Source organism: Narcine bancroftii, chromosome 4 (assembly GCF_036971445.1).
Source record: "Narcine bancroftii isolate sNarBan1 chromosome 4, sNarBan1.hap1, whole genome shotgun sequence".
Taxonomy (NCBI): domain Eukaryota; kingdom Metazoa; phylum Chordata; class Chondrichthyes; order Torpediniformes; family Narcinidae; genus Narcine; species Narcine bancroftii.
Window position 1 is genome coordinate 242264209 of NC_091472.1, and position 18139 is coordinate 242282347.

At 41.9% G+C, this 18139-nt stretch overlaps 1 protein-coding gene across 7 annotated transcripts in view; it reads right to left on the reverse strand.

Moving 5' to 3' along the window:
* kcnh3 (potassium voltage-gated channel, subfamily H (eag-related), member 3) overlaps nucleotides 1-18139 on the reverse strand; it is a 698780-nt gene that overhangs the window by 362478 nt on the left and 318163 nt on the right. The gene's annotated exons all lie outside the window — the stretch shown is intronic.

Here is an 18139-nt window from a genome sequence, read left to right on the forward strand (position 1 = left end):
ACCAAAGTCTTTACTTGTTGCAACTGAACAGATATTTCATGGTGAAAAAATACTACAATAGTATACATTAAATTAAAAACTGATAATAAATACAAAAGATAGGTTAATAAATGTTCACAATTACCATAATATAAGAGAAAAAATATTACAATAGTGCAAATAGTTATTTCATGTTGTCGAAGTAGTCACTATTAATATAGCAACATGAGGTTTAAGAGTCTGATGGCTATTGGAAAGAAACTGTTCTTGAACATAGTGTGCTGGTTTTCAGGCTTCTGTACTTCTACCTAAAGGTAGCAGTGAAAAGAAGTTGTGACCAGGTTGATGAGGATCCTTTATCATGTTGGCTGCCTTCTTGAGGCAGGGCCTCACATTTATGTCTCAATGGTTGGAAGGTCAGAGCCTATCATGGACCTGGCTATATTTACTATCTTACGCAGCCTTCTTCTTTCATAGGCAATGCAATGAACTGGGATTCACTGGTAGGGTGTTGTGCTGATGGCTGGCCCCGTCTCCCAGTTCCGCCCTCATCTGTCCACATATAACACTTTTTCTGCCTAAACCCAGAACCCTTCTGAAGACTACTGTTGAACTCTACCTTTAGTTATACGCTAATAAAAGCATTTGTTCTCCCTCCAGTTGTGAGAGCTTTTATTCACACTACAATTTTATTAGCTTATTCCCAAAATGATGGAAGCACTATTCAAGCTTGGTATGCTACTGATAGATCCTCTATCCCCTGACGTGGCTGAGGAGTTCATGTACTGGCTAGACTGCTTCCAGGCCTAACTGAATGCAACCAGAGATGTCTTCCACACAGATGAACTCAGGAGGTCCACATTTGTTTCAAGGGTAGGAATGAAAGGGCATGCCGTCATCAGAGACTGCTCTACGTATGACACTGCTATTGAGGCATTGAAGGCTAGATATCTGAAATCGCAGAATGAGGTCCTAGCAAGGCACTGACTCGCTCTATATCGCCAGTGGCTAGGAGAGACTATTGATGACTACCTGCTGGATCTGTGGATGCTTGACAATAAGTGCAGGTACAAAGTGGCTATGGGCCACATTCGTGAGGAAGAACAGATCTGGGACACTCTAGCCACAGGAATCCGCTCGAGGTACATGAGGCAGTGGTTGCTCAAGTCAGGAAAGAAGGACCCGGATAGCCACGTCGAGCTGGCCAAGCTGAAGAATGATGATCTCGAAGCCAGCAAGCTTACCCACCCAGATGAGTCCTTCCAAGGACTGGCTGCTCCCGCTACCCCTGTCCTAATGGCTGCTGCTTCCCGTGCTAGGGAGTGCTTTTTCTGCAGTAAGAGCCAGCATCCCCAATCTCCCTGCCCGGCTAAAGACTCAGTGTGTTCCAGCTGTGGCAAGAAAGGACATTGGGCGAGAGTTTGCAGCGCGAGGGGAACCCTGGGGAAGTACGTGGCCTGCACCACTCCCAGATCTGATTCCAGCTCTAAACCATCTGTCCTGAATTGTAGTGTGAATAAAAAAATTCATGACTGCAGGAAGAACAAATGCATTTAATAGCTTATAACTAAGGGTAGGGTTCAACAGTAGTCTTCAGAAGGGTTCTGGGTTTAGGTGGGAAACCAGAGTTATATGTGTGCAGAGCTGAGAGGCAGGGCCAGCCATCAGCACAACACCCTACCAGTGAATCCCATTTCACTGCAGGCACTCAAATTACCAAATCAGTTCGTGATGCAACCAGTCAATATACTTTCCATACTACACCTGCAGAAGTTTGATAGAGTGTTCAATGGCATGCCAATTCTCAAAAAGCTGGGGTTTTGGTATGCCTTCCTCTATGTTGTGGTTCCAGGAGAGGTCATCTAAAATCTAGACTCCCAAGAACTTGAAGGCTCTGGCCCTATCCACCTCCATCCCATCAACAAGGACAAGTGCATGGACCCTTGGCTTGCCTTCCTAAAATCAACAATAGACTCCTTGGTCTTGGTGATATTGAGAGCAAGTTTGCTATCCTGCACCACCCAACCAGGTTCTCAATCTCCATCCTGTATTCTGACTCATCATTTCCAGTTATTCAGCCAACAACAGAGGTGCCATCAATGAATTTATAAATTCAGCACCTTGACTTCCTCAGAGGCCATAAGAAATTTGACTGTCACCTGCATCCCTTAACAATTTCGACTGGTGCACCACTGAAAGCATCCTGTCAGGATACACAGGGGGTATGGGAACTGCTCCACCTAAAACCACAAGAAAGTGCAGAGATTTGTGAACATGGCTCAGGCCATCACACATACCCTGTTCCCCTCCACACTATCTTCAACCCCCTCTCATATTCAAGAAGATTCATGAATATGAGATCACTCACCATCAGATTCAGAGATGGTTTCTTTCCCGCCATTATCTGACACCTGAATGAACCGCAGAAGAGTTAAAGTATATTGCCTCAGCTTTGTACCAGTTGATCTCATTCTGCCCTTTTCCACTTTGTCTTACTTGTACATTGTAAGAGATGCCTACTGGTCTGTTTGCAAAGTAAACTCTATCACTGCATCTCGGTATAGGCAGCAAGAAAATTAAATTGAGAAAACTGCAAAATTGTGCAAATCTCATCAGTAAATCACTGAAATGTGCATATGAAACACCTCACAAAACACAATTGAAATACACCAGTGAAAAGCAGAAATACACACCAGTCCATTGTACAGTTCAGATTGTGTTCTTCAAATTCCTCCAAAAATTATTTTTTCTGAAATATTCCTGTAATAGGAACTTGATTGAAAAATAATGCAAATTTTCTCCGAGTTTTATTTCATAATCTATCACAGACTGCCCAGAGCTGCATAAACTAATCTGATTGCTGATCATTATTAAAACAATATTACATGCTGCAAAAACTTTCATTGCCATCAATTTATTAGCCACACAAAGAAAACACGTCATCAAAATATCAGCGATAAAGTCATTACAGCAATGTCAAATTAACGTGGGATATGTAGTATGATCATATAGAACTCTGTTGAGGACAAATTAAAAAAGACCACACAAAATATTTAACAGAGAGAGAGAGAAAAAATATTCAGGCAAGTAAAGTTATCCTTGATTTCCTATGGTTGCTCCGTGACCTGGCGAGTTTGTCTAGCACCTTTGTGTATTGTATTTTAAATAGTGGCACTGTAATGGATGCCAAAGCTCCAGCTGACATGGAATACACTTCGATTATAATGATGAATATGACAGCCTAAGCACAGCAGGTCACACGTGCTTAATTTCTGAAAACCAGGTTTACTACTTGCAGATATAAGAAATGGCACATGCACCTTGAATATAACACTGGTCATTTAAAAATTGTACAGTAATTCATCCCAGGCCAGCTGCTGATTTAGGCCACAGACAGATGGAGAGGCAAGAGTTTTCAACTTTCTTCAACTTGTGGCCATCTCTACGTCAGTGAGACTGGGCGCAGATTGGGAGATCGCTTCGCTGAGCACCTTTGTTCTATCCACACTAGTGACGGAGACCTCCCAGAAGCCAACCATTTCAGTTTAGTGTCACACTCCCATACTCACATGTCTGTCCATGGCCTCATGTACTATCCCATCAAGACCACCCACAAATTGGAGGAACAACACCTGATTTTCTGTCTGGGCACTCTCCAGCCAAGTGGCATTAACATTGACTTCTCCAGTTTCTGCTAACCTGCTCTCCTCTTCTCTTCCCCCCACCCCTCTATTCACCTGGCTATCCCTCCTCCCCCTGATTGCTGCTGTCCCCTCTCTGCCTTCGCCACCTATCACCACCTGCCTTTGTGACCACACCTCCCCCCTTTACTCTTTTGTTTGGACACCTGCTGACATTTTTACATACCTTGATGAAGGGCTCAGGCCCGAAACATCGTTTGTGTATTTTTACCTTTGCTATATCAAGGACACTGCTTGACCTGTTGAATTTCCCCAGCTTGAGCCTGGAACATTAATCTTTAAATGATTCAACTGCCAGTGTTTAGCAGTCAGTGTTCAAAGTTCAGATTTATTGACAGACTACATACATGACATCATATATAACCCTGAGATTCTTTTTCCTGCAGGCCAGGTAGAATTTTTCTCTTTATCAGTAATGCAAAAAATAAACTGAACTCAAGGAAAGACACGTACACAAAAGGGAGAAATGCAGACAAGAGGGCAGTCCAAACAAACTGTGCAAAACAGAAAATAAATATTCAACAATGAATAAAGTGCAAAGTAAGTGTCCTGAAATGAGCCCCTGATTGAGCCTGTCATTTTGTTGTCTGATGGTGGAGGGGTAGCAACTGTTCCTGAACCTGGTGGTTGAGTCCTGCGGCACCCACACCTCCTTCCCAAGAACAGAGCATGTCCTGGGAGGTGCGGATCCTCGACGATTGCTATCACTCTCCGACAGCAACACTTAATGCAGATTCTCTTGATGGTGTGCAGTGGTGAAGGAATGCATCTCTAGCACATACTACACTTGCAGCATCCTAAAGGTATTAGTGCTACCTTTCCGTCAGATATCAGGTACCTGACCCACTATGGCACCATCTACAGGAATCTTTGATACTTGTCAATAATAAATAAATCAAGAAAAAAATTGAAGATTTATCCTTGGAGAGTGTAGACTGGGATGAGGCTACTTGATCTTGCCTTTACCAATCTACCTGGTGCCCTCCATCATATTGTGCTGCAATAAAGTAATGCTGACTTGGAAGAGCCAGAACTATTTGGAACTAAAAATAAGGTCCCATTTATACAAAGCGGCCGTACTAGAGTGCATGCATGCTGTACAGCAAAATCAACGTGATACGGATAGGTCTAAGAGATCCAAAACCAATGGATCAATTGATCACCTGCTCTTCTGCCACATCCTAATTTCAATGCAGTTGGACAAATGAACAGTTAGGAGCAAGAAGAGGTTCCAAAGCTTTATCCAACCTAACTCAGTGTAACAAGTTTCAGATTTATTGTCACAGTATATACATGGCATCACATACAATCCTGGGATTCTTTTTTATGTGGGTGAGGCAGTTACCACTTATTGGTACTGCAAAAAAAAATGTGCACAGTGTAGACATGTAAACAAATAAACTGTAAACAGATAACAAATGTAAACAAAATGACTGTGCAATGCAGAGAGAATTAAAAAAATCAATGAAGTGCACAAGTAAGTGTCCTTAAAATGAGTCCCTGATTGAGTTTGTTGTTGAGGAGTCTGATGGTGGAGGGGGAGCAGCTGTTCCTGAACCTGGTGGCGTGAGACTTGTGGTACTTTTACCTCTTTCCTGATAGCAGCAGCGAGAACCAGAGCATGTGCTGGGTGGGTGATGTGGGTCTTTGATTATTGTTGCTGCTGTCTGACAGCAGTGTTCCCTGTAGATGTACTGAAGAGTTGGGAAGGTTTTGCCTGTGATGTCCTGGGCTGTGTTCACTACCTTTTGAAGAGCTTTACGCTCAGGAGAATTGGTGACCCTATACCAGAAAGTGCAGCATACTTTCCATCACACTTCTGTAGAAAATTGCCAGGGTTTCTGGTGTCATACCAAACCTCCACAAACTCCTGAGGAAGTAGAGGTGCTGATGATGTAATTAATGTGTTGAGTCAAGGAAAGATCCTCCAAGATAGTGACTCCAAAGAACTTATATTTGTTCACTCTCTCCACCACTGATTCCCCCATTGTTCACTGGATTGTATACCTCTTGCTTTTCCTTCCTGAAGACACCAGTCATCTCCTTAGTTTTGGTGACATTGAGTGCAAGGTTGTTGTTGGTGCACCATTCAGCCAAGTTTTCAATCTCCCTTCTGTATGTTGACTCATCATCTTTCTTTAAACAACACACTACTGTGGTATCGTTGGCAAATTTGTAGATGGTGTTATTGTTGTATTGTTGTAGATGTAAATTGAGTAAAGCAAGGGGCTAAGAACGCAACCCTGTGGTGCTCCAGTACTGATGGAGATTGTGGAGGAGGTGTTCTTACCAATCCTCACTGATGTGGTCTGGAGGTGAGGAAATCCATGATCCAATTATACAGTGGGATGTTGCGACTCAGGACTTGGAGTTTGCTAATCAGTTTTGAGGGGATAATGATGTTAAATGCCGAACTGTAGTCGATGAAGAGCATCCTGGTGAATGCATCTTTACAGTCTAGACATTCCAGGGCTTTGTGTAGAGCCAGTGAGATGGCATCCACCATAGACCTGTTGCTACGATAGGTGAACTGGAACTTATCCATGCTGCTGTTCAGACAGGAGCTGATGTGCTTTTCAAAACACTTCATCACTGTCGATGTAAGTGCTACTGGTCGATAGTCATTAAGGCAGGTTACTACACACTTCTTGGGCACAGGTATGATTGAATAGAGCACAGGTATGAAGAATAGGGCGATAGTTATAGGGGACCCATTGGTGAGGCAGACGGACAGAGATAAAGAAAACCGGATGGTTGTTTGCCTCCCTGGTGCCAGGTTACACGAGTCCAGAACATCCTAAAGGGGGAAGGGAAAGAGTCTGAGGTCGTGGTCCATGTCAGTACCAACGACATTAGTAGGAATGAAGAAGTGGTCCTGTAAAATGAATATAAGGAGTTAGGCAGGGAGCTCAGAAGAAGGACCACTAAGGGTGTAATCTCTGGATTACTTCCTATGCCACACGATAGTGAGGGCAAAAATAGAGTCAGGTGGAGACTGAATGTGTGGCTGAAGGGGTGGAGTAAAAGACAGGGTTTTAAATTCTTGGACCACTGGGGGAGATGGAACCTATACTGTAAGGATGGGTTACATCTAAATCCTAGAGGTACCAGTCTCCTGGCAGGGGCGTTTGCTATGGCTTTAAACTAGTAAGGTTGGGGACAAGGGTTCATATCAGGGAGGAGAGCAAGAACAGAGTCTTTAGGCAAATAAAAAAGGCTTTTTCACACAATCTGGAGGTGGAATAGCAGCAGGTAATAAATAGTGGCCATCTGCCTCAGAGAGGCAGAAAGTTAAATGTGGAAGATCTTTGAGATGCATTTATTTCAATGCAAGGAGTGTGGTAAAAAAAGGTGGATGAACTAATGGTGTGGATTGACACGTGGCCTTATGATGTGTTAGCAATTTGTGAGACATGGTTGAAGAAAGATTGTGACTAGCAGGTAAATATTCCAGGATTTTGCTGCTTTAGATGTGACAAAATTGGCAGGGTACGAGGGGAAAGTGTGGTGTTGCTTGTCAGGGAAGATATTACAGCGGTGCTGAGGCAGGATAGACTGGAGAACTCATCGCGTGAGGCTCTGTGGGTTGAACTAAAAAATAAGAAAGGTGAGGCTACAAATATAGGGGTATGTTATAGCCTGCCAAAAGAGGATAGGGAACTGGAAGCACAAATGCGCAGGGAAATAACTGAGATGTGTAGTTGAAACAGGGTTGTGATAGTTGGGATTTCAATTTTCCTAACATTGATTGGGAAACAGAATCAGTGAGAGGACAGGATGGCTTAGACTTTGTACAATGTGTGCAGGATTGCTTTTTACAGCAGTATGTTGAAGTGCCTACTAGAGAGGAGGCAGTATTGGATCTATTGTTAGGGAACGGAATAGGGCAGGTGACAGAAGTATGCGTTGGTGAGAGCTTTGGATCCAGTGCTCATGGGTCCATTAGCTTCAACTTAAATATGGAAAGGGAGAGGTCAGGTCTGAGGTTGAAGGTCTTTGAGTGGGGGAAGGCTCGATTTGAAGAAATTAGAAGGGTTTTGCAGAAAATTAAATGAGCTGATCTTTTTTCTGAAAAGGATGTGGAGGAGATTTGGAAGGTATTTAAAGAAGAGATATTGAGAGTACAAGATCTTTAATGCAAGTCAGATCGAAAGGCAAGGCCAAAAGCCTAAGGGAACCATGGTTTTCTGGAAAAATAAGGAAGTTGGTTCAGGATAAGAGGGGGGCATTTACAAAATTTAAGAAGGAAAAAAATGGATAAGATGTATGATTATTACATAGATTGCAGAAAAAACCTGAAGAAGGAAATTAGAAAAGCAAAAAGAAAGTATGAGGTGTCAATAGCTGATAAGGTAAAAGAGAATCCAAAGGGTTTTTACAGATATGTGAATAGTAAAAGGAGGGTTAAAGATAGAACAGGACCACTGGAAAATGAGAGCGATGAACTGTGTGAGGAACCATATCAGATGGGAGAGATATTAAACAATTTTTTTCTCATCTGTGTTCATGAAGGAAAAGGCATTGGACTATGTGAGATATGAGAGGCAAATTGCTTTGTCATGGAAAAGATAGGGATTAGTAAAGAGAGGGTTTTGGAGCTTCTAGGGTCAGTGAAAGTGGATAAGTCTCCTGATCTTGATGGGATTTTTCCCAGGACATTAAGGGAGACCAGGGAGCAAATAATGGAGGCACTGTCAGTGATTTTTCAACGATCACTGGAAGAAGGTGTGGTGTCACAGGATAGAGGGTTATTAATGCAGTTCCATTGTTTAAAAAAAGCACGAGGTGTCAGCCAAGTAATTATAGGCCTGTAAGCTTGACTTCAGTGGTAGGGAAAGTAATGGAGGATATTTTTAGAGATGGTGTGAATGAATATTTAGTTAAGCAGGGATTGATCAGGATCACCCAGCATGGGTTTGTGAAGGGGAAGTCATGCTTGATGAACCTTGTTGAGTTTTTCGAAGAAGTGAGAAGAAAGGTGGATGAAGGTAGAGCAGTTGATGTAGTCTATCTGGATTTTAGCAAAGCTTTTGATAAGGTTCCACATGAAAGGTTAGTAAGGAAGGTTCAGTCACTGGGGATTAATAGAGAAATAGTAATATGGGTCCAGAGGTGGCTGAAGGAGAGTCAGCAGAGGGCCATGGTGGACAACTGTCTGTCAGGATGGAAGCCTGTGATGAGTGGAGTAACTTAAGGATCAGAGCTAGGTCCCCTGTTGTTCATAATTTATATTAATGATTTGGATGATGGGGTGGTTAACTGGGTAAGTAAATAAGCAGACGATATGAAAATAGGGGGAGTGGTGGATAGTGAGGAAGGTTTTCAGGGATTACAGAGGGATTTGGTTTGTCTAGAGAGTTGGGCTGAAAGATGACAGATGGAATTTAATGTAGAGAAGTGTGAGGTGCTTCATTTCGGTAAAAATAATCAAAATAGAACATATGTAGTAAAGGGGAGGACATTGGGGAATGCACAAGAACAAAGAGATCTTGAAGTTATGGAGCAGGGTTCCTTGAAGGTGGATTCTCATGTTGACAGAGTGGTTAAGAAGGCATTTGGTATGCTGGCCTTCATAAATCATAGCATAGAGTATATGATGTTGCAACTGTTTAAGGCGTTGGTGAGGCCAGGTTTGGAGTATTGTGTTCAGTTTTGGTCTCCAAATTATAGGAAGGATATAGATTAGGTGGAAAGGGTGCAGAGAAGATTTACAAGGATGTTACCTGACTTAAAATACCTAGAGTACAGAGAAAGATTGAAGAGGTTAAGACTTTATTCTTTGGAACGTAGACGGTTGAGGGGTGGGGGGGGGAGTGGATTTGATAGAGGTGTTTAAAATTTTGAAGGGAAATAGAGAGACTAGATGCAAATAGGCTCTTCCCCATGAGAGCAGGGGAGATTGAAATAAGAGGACACAAGTTGAGGGTAAGGGGATAAAATTTTAGGAGAAACATTAGAGGATACTTCTTCACTCAGAGAGTGGTGGCTGAATGGAATAATCTTCCAGAGGAAATAGTTGAGGCAGAGTCAATCCTTTCATTTAAGAGGAGGCTGGTTATATATATATATGGGTAAGAGGAGGTTAGAGGGTTATGGGCAGAGAATAGGCAGGGCGAGCTAGCGGAGTTGTTTGAGTAAACTGGCGTAGACTTGTAGGGCCGAGATGGCCTGTTTCCATGCCATAAACTATTATATATGGTTATATGATGATTGTTTGAAACAGGTGGGTACCTCACCCTGCTGGAGTGAGATATTGAAGATATCCAAAATTACATTGGTAAGTTGATCAGCACAGATTTTTAATACTCGGCCAGGTTCTCCCACCGGGCTAGATGCTTTCCTTGGTTTAACTCTCTTGAAGGCAGCACATACATCATCCTCGGATAGTATCATCTGGGGACATGGGGTGTGAAGGAGTGTTTCTTCACTCTTACTGTCATCAAATTGGGTGTCGAAGTCATTGAGTTACTCTGGGAGCAAAGCTTTGCCATCTGCTACTTCACCAGATTTGGTTTTGTGGTAGGTTATGGCATTTAAGCCCTGCTACAGCTGTCAGGTGATTGCTAAAGGGCAAATCTGATGTACATGTAAGAGTGTTCAGCTGAAAGTGTTAAGTGGATGATCCATCTTGGTTTATAGGAGGTCCCACCATCATAGATGCCATTGTCAAACAATTACTCCTTCATGTGACATAATTGAGAGCACTCAATGTGGCAAAGTTGATCATTTCATGGGACAAATAACCAAAGTAGTGGTAAAAACTTACAGTGCTTCTTGACAAGTAGTTATTGGGCAATTACAATGCAACCAAGCAATTCAAATAAAATTTCATATGTGTCCTCTATACAAAAGAAAAGGTCAAATCTAATTCAGTTAATTACCAATCAGTTTCACCTTATATCATCAAAGTTTCATGCCAGTTTCTAAAAGTATTTATCCACCATCAGCCTACTCTTCAGTTTATCAAAGGACCATTTAGTTCTAGATTTCATTATAAATGTGGTCCAAACTTGTCCAAAGTATTTGCACTCAAGAAAATGCACTCTTGGAGTTGCTGCCCTGGCCTTTAAGAGCCCTGGTAGAACTTAAGTCAATAGAAACCAAAGGGAGAACTTTTCTCTGGCTGGAATCATGTTTGCCACAAAGGAAAATTGTTGTCCTTGTTGCTTGTCAATCATCTCATCTCATCTCCTAGGCCCAATAACTTTCAGCTGCTACATCAGTGAACTCCCTTCCAGCATAAGGTAAGAAGTTGGAATGTGCACAAATGAATATTCAATTCAATTTGCAATTCCTCATGCTACATGGAGCAATACCCAAACTATGTTCAAGAAAAAGTTGATTTGTAGCAAAAACTATTTGCTCCAAATTTGCAAATCAATGAGCATTGATTGAACATTCATCTCTGACAAGAACATTGAAGCACATACCCTTGATAATACCATCAGCAAAGCCTCTTCCATCAATGTCCTACTGTACCACATAAGATCAGAAAACTAATGGAGACATCCACATAAATACAAATGTTCTGACTTTTAAAAGTGGAACTAAATACATTTTTCGAAGATCTGGGAACTGAGGGCTGTTACAAAATCATGTTTTATTTAATTTTTAGTTGATAAATATATTATTTTTAGTAAAGGAGCTTTGTGGGTTGGAAACAGGGAAAAACACACAAAGACACTCACACACAGAGAACACCATATTGAGGGACGCCATATCTCCTATGTCCAGCTGTAAACAAGCTTGTATCATTGTTCAGCTAAAATCTGTAAACAGCCATAAAAGTCTTACAATTGTTCCATAGAAATACTGAAGACAATGATATTTACTCAGAAAGCCACCTGATCAAACGAGCAGCCATTTTGCTTACTAGCTGTGCAGACAACTTGGAGGCATTTGCTCGTAAACTTTTGGAAGAGATGAACTTCAAACAAAACCAGTGGTGATGGCATATCACATGATTGGGACACTTAAAGAAAGCATCTTTAATAGTGAACCATGCTTCATCTGAAGTCAGAGAGATAGAGTAACCTGCAATGAGAGAAGTACTGTTGTGCATTCTTCCTTTGATAGGGAAGGAACACAGAATCAGTGGCTTTGAAGGAAGGGCCACTTCAACTGTCTCTTTGTCAAGAGAGAGCAGTTCTACATGTCCATTGGTAATGATCACTTCATTTAACCCTTGCCTGGGTTGGTGAAATCACTGTGTGAAAAACAAGTTCTGAAGCCTTCACGCAAGAGAGGGGAATTTGGGAAAATTTATTTGTATGAAGAAATATTTCTCTGAAAATAAAACTACAAGAATTTGTGAGATTAAGAACTTCTGAACAACAGTGTAAAGATTGAGTTTCAACACAAAAGATTCCCAAGACTGAATTATGCCTGAGCTGTAATGATTTGGGATCTGCCTGCTACAAGTCAAGAGGATGCCAAAACCCAGCAGCAACAGATGCATTATCAAGCACTATATGAAGGAACTGCATAAAAAAATATATTTTAAAAATTGGTGTTACGAGCCCAATGGACCCCAAAACCCAGAAGCAATAGATATTCACCACGACAAATGGTTACTTAAACAAAAGTTGTTTTTAATTATCTTTAAACATGAAAACAGAATCAAACTTTAACTTATCTCTATAAACTTAACTAACCCAACTTAACCCCCTTCTAATTTTAAGCGAACATGTATGTAGGTGTGTATAAATTTAAGAAAAGTTCTTTGATTCATATTTCAATCTCACTTCTCCTTCTTCCAAGATCTCTGGTTGCAGGCAATTCTTATACTGTGCACAGAATATAACATGTATAAAGTTCACCAGGCTTTGGTGCTCAAAAGGTAAATGTTTACCACTCAGGAAGGCTCTCATAGGGTTTGCAGAGAGAGATTTTTTTGTTCCAGGATTTCCATGACTGAGGTACCACCATTAATCACCTCAATGCCTTACTGATGAAACTTGCCCCATCAGGGTTCTTCAGATGATAACCTCTTTCTTTCAGGCTATCACAGAGTTCCTTTCTGTTCTGTTTATTCCAAGAATATATGTGATTTATAACAAGAATTATTATAATCCTGTATGAAGCTTTGAATATTTTGGTCATTTTGGGGAGGCACTGTTAGCGTAGTAGTTAGCACAATGCCGTTACAGCGCCATAATCAGGACTGGGGTTTGAATCCTGCCTGTCTGTAAGGAGTTTGTATGTTTGCCCCATGCCTGCGTGGGTTTTCCCTAGGGGCTCCAGCTTCCTTTCACTGTTCAAAACATACCAAGGGTTTAGGTCAATTGGGTGTAATTGGGTGGCACCGACTCTTGGGCCAAAATGGCCTGTAATTGTGCTGTATGTCTGAATTTAAATAAAAAAAATCTTCAGTAAATAAGTATTTCAAAATAGCTTGATGTACCCCTTTCATTTTGTGGCATTTTGAAAGGTCTTTTACTTGGATTTTTGAATTTGTTTACTTTTGTTTGCTTTTCCAGACAAAAGTAAACACATTTTGTATATTTATGTACAAGATAATAAAGGAACCTTGAATCTTGAAGCTTAACTGAAAGATGTTAAAGATTAAAGATGTGAATACCGGTAATTAAAATTATAATTCAGTACCAAAGCTAGAATTCTTTGGTTCAGTGATGCCACAACAAATGCCATGAAATTCTATATGTCCAGCCTGTGATCTTCTAATAATTAACATGATTAGCTGAAATTTCACAGGCTTCGAAAAAGCTATTTCTGGATAATGTAGTCTCAGCTTGGATGATTCCAGTGCATCACCCCCAAATGCTCTCAGACTAAAAAAAATACAATCATCTTCAGCTGATTTTTAAAATACTTTTGAATTTAATTTTGCCGTGAAGAAAACTCAGGAAATGTGTGTCATTCCTGAAATGCCTTTACCTGCCTGCTAGGTTCCAACAGCTGTCAGACCATCAAGACTCCTATTGTACACTGCCTAAATATTACCAGTGGTCTGTGCTTGATGAAAGTCACGAATTCATAACCTGCACTTCGTATTAATTGTGGCAGATTATTGAATCTCACAAAGCAAAATTAATTAACCCAAAGTGCGGGAATCCAAGAGGTCCCTATTCTTTTATTTTTCACCAATTATAAATTACTTAATGAGATGAGCTGATCTGCCAAAATATGATGAAGAGGACACCAAATAAGAGAGTGTTGATAATCAAACCTTAAGATGCAGAGTGAAAAACAATTAATGACAAAATAGATGATAAGGGCAAGGCAATAAATATGAAAAGAAGTTTAGAAAAGGATTGATTGGAATGTTCTTGTCAATCTAATTGGACTGTGAAATCACACAATTAGCATGGAACAGTAAGCATCTTTCAAGGCTTTTATTGCTCATGACACACTAAGGTACAGAATTACAAAGAATTTATAATGACATTGTCATGAACTAAAATGACACAAGAAGATATCTTACACCAAATTTATCAAGCAAAATCACAACACTGCTATAAATGGAGGTAAATTGTGTCTGATAAACAGAAATAAAGTGCATGTTTAATTGAAAAGGGATACATACCCATTGGAAGACACATTTTAGGTGGATTCTAAATGTTTGGAACAATATTCAGAGGTCGGGGAAATGAGATATGGACCTTGTTCTCAGTGTACCAGCCACTGAACAGTGTGCCCACACCACCACCAAATCTCAAGTTTCTGCCTTCCACAATGACAGGAACTTGTCCCTGTCAACCTTGCATCTAAAATGTCAATGACGAGCTAAAACACAGAAAGGAGGTGCTAACATATTAAATGATTTATTCCACCCCGTCCACATTCTGTGCCCGTCCAGAAAAAGATTCACAAGTGTGAGATCACACATTATAGTTGCTTTCCACCATTACCAGATGTTGCCTTTGATGGAGGAGTATGGCACCTGCTTACCCTGGTCAGAATTCCCATCGTCCACTCTGCTTACGCTGGTCAGAATTCCCATCGTCCACTCTAATTCATTCTGAGTGCCCATTCCAACATGGGCAGCATTCCCAGTTCCCACTCCAATGCAGATATCATGCCCTCTGTTCTGATGCAGAGAATGTTCCTAGTGCAAGCTCTAATTCAGATAGCTTGCCAAGTGTTTTCTCCAAGAGAGGTAGAGTCAGCGCTCCATGAGAAGCAAGGACCAAATGTCTGCTCCAAATCAGACAAGTTCACAGTGCCTATCCTGATGCACCTATACCTTACTCGTGAACAGAAACAGATTGCCAAGTGTCTATTCTTAGGCAGACAATGCGTCTCCTATGTACTTCGATTGAAACACTGTCCAAGACTTGTTCAGTTGCTGACACAAGAGATCATGTATTTCCAAGTTTCACTGTTTCAACAGCATTCTTTTAGGCACATTTTTCTGTACCTATTTCTCTTGGGAAATGCAACTTGCATAATCAAAGAGAGCAATGAAAATGACGATGGAAATCAAAAAAAATATTATGCCGTAATTTATTTCAATGGTTGAATGCTATCAGAGCCATGTGAAAGCAACAAGTAGCAGTCTTCAAGCACAATGAATGGTATTTAGCACCCAGTTCAATAGAGCAGAAGAATTATAGGACATCACCACAGTGGAGTGTAAACAAATCAGAGAAAATTAAATTCAAAGAGATAGCTTGAGGGGACTATTTATACCTTTCATGATGTCTCTGAGAAAGCAAGCAGGATTCATTAAGGGTCAGCAGTACACTCCTCTATGGGAAGTGATACATTTAACAATCCCATCGATCCTGGCTTTGATAAGCTGTTCCTCAGCAAGAAATTGCTTGCTGCTTTGTGATGAATGAATCCTTCACCAACAAGTTTCCTGGTTCTGAATAAAAGAAAAATCATATTCCCTGAAACTAAAACTGCAATTTGTACTGCTGCTTTAGCTAGTCCACACATTTTAAACTCACCTATCGCAATATTATAATACAACACTAGGTTTCATATTCAATACAGAACAATAGAACACGAAGTATAAAAATAGGCCATTGAACCCTCTAGTCTATGCCAAACTATTATTCCGCCTTGTCCAAGTGACCTGCATTCAGATCCTATCCTTCCATACCCCTCCCATCAATGCCCCTGTCCAAATTTTTCTTGTGTCAAACCCACATTCATCATTTCAGTTGGCAGCTTGTTCAATCCCCTCACCATTCTATTAATGTTTCCTTTAAGCATTCCTCATTTTACCCATAAGTCATGTCCTCTAGTTATTGTCTCACCTAACCTCAGTGGGAAAAAGCCAGCTCGCATTTACTCGGTCTATACACCTCATAATTTTGTTGTGGTAAACCACTGTTATGCTGTGATTGACTGCTTCTGGCTGGACACACCTCCCGAGATGGATCCTACCCATGGCCCTTTGGATACTCCCCATTCCACTCTGCTTTGATCAGTCAATGAGGTTGATGGCTGCTCCAATCTATAGTTATTAAAAGCCTATCAGTTTTCCAACTTCAATTTTATTAACTATAATTTTTCAAAACAAGCATGGAACAGTACCTGAAACCTGCGAAGCTCAACATTGACCCTCAATTGCTGGATGCCCTGAACATATTCAAACTGTCGCTACGCTGTTTTGAAAACTTCCCGGTGGCAGCCGTGGACATTATCACCACAAATGCTAACGAACTGAGATTACTCTTCTCACGAGTTGGACCCCAAGTATTCCTGATGCTCAGCGATGCCAGCTCAACCCTGGTGGCCATGGAGATTCTGAGGCCCATTATCACAAGAAAGTAAATGAGGTCCACGCCTCACCTCTGGTCACCGGAAAGTAGTGAGTCAAGTGCCTTGTACCTGCCTAGTACCTGCGGGTCCTCCAGAGCCTATGAAGAGTGTGCAACTGTAAGGCCGGGTCGGTCACCCAGAACGCTGAGGACTCCATCCGGGATTTGTACGTGGCCGGTATCTGCTCCAGGTACACAAGACAGAGACTTGTAGAACAAAAGGAACAATCTAAGAGGGCGGTTGAGCTGATAGAGACATTGGAGATGGCCCTCGAAAACTCGAATGATAACTTGGCCGCCTCTTGGTCACTGCAGGCACTACTATCCTGGGATGGGGGATCGTCCTGTGCTGTGAACGACTGGTTGCTCACACCATCCCACTCCTCTAGTGACCTGACCTCAGCTGCTGTTGCAGATGATCCACCCAATTGCTACTTCTGCGGGCAGGGTAAGCACCTAAGGAAACGCTGCCCTGCCAAAGAGGCGGTCTGCATTAGGTGCAGGAAAAAGGGACAGTATGCCAAGGTTTGCCAGTCCAAACCGTCTGTTAAACCTAGCAGTGCCACTTGCGGACAGTCGCCACTTTGGACAGTGCAATCTGCACCATCTCCTCTGCAAACCAGCAACACTGTGTGCTAGTCATGGGGCCACCATCTTGGACTGCATGGCAAAACGCCATCTTCTCAGACATACAACACTATGAAGGACCAGCAAAGGTGACCATCAAGGGTGATGGTCAAGGGTGGCCATCTCAGGATTATGAACATCCATCAGACTCAGACAATGAGTGGCCTCCATCAACCTGTACCAAAAAGCACCACACGAATTTGCCAGGTCCATGATGGATATCTAGATAAATGGGCGCGTTACCAACTGTTTATTTGATAGCGAAAGTATAGAAAGTTTTATTCACCCAGATAAAGTTAATCGCCTATCCTGTAAAGTATGGCCCGCCAAACACAGGATATCAGTCATGTCCAAATCACATGGCAGCCATCCATGGGTCCTGCGTATTGACCCTAACTGTTGGAGGCATAGCTTACAAACATTTCAGGCTACTCATCGTGCCACAACTCTGTGCCCCCTTGCTACTAGGGCTGGACTTCCAATGCAAACTTCAGAAGGCTACATTGAAATTCAGTGGGCCCCATTCCTCCCCCTCACCATTTGCAATGAACAATTCACAGGTGGCCTTCTGCATCCAACCTGTGGCCTCTCGACCCTCAAGGTCAACCCCCTCCATTGTTCGCCAACCTCCCTCCCGAATGCAAGCCGGTGGCCTCCAGCAGAAGATAGTACTGTGCGGCAGACAAGTTGTTCAGCACTTGTTGGGTGAGGGCATCATTGAAACCAGCAATAGCTCTGGGAGGGCCCAGGATGCTGTGGTAAAGAATGGCCAAAAGAATAAGATAGTCATAGACTACAGCCAGACCATGAACCAGTAAATGCAGCTGTTCGTGTACCCACTTCCCCACATATCTGATATGGTCAATCAGACTGCACAATATTGGGTATTCTCCATGACTGATTTGAAGTTTGCGTATTACCAGCTCCTGATCTGCCCGGAGGACCACCAGGATACAGCATTCGAGGTAGATGGCTGCCTCTACCACTTCCTCCAGGTCCTTTTCCGTGTCACCAATGGGGTTTCCAGTGAGAGATGGACCACATGGTGGGCCACTATAATCTACAGGCCACCTTCCCATACTTAGATAATGCAATCAC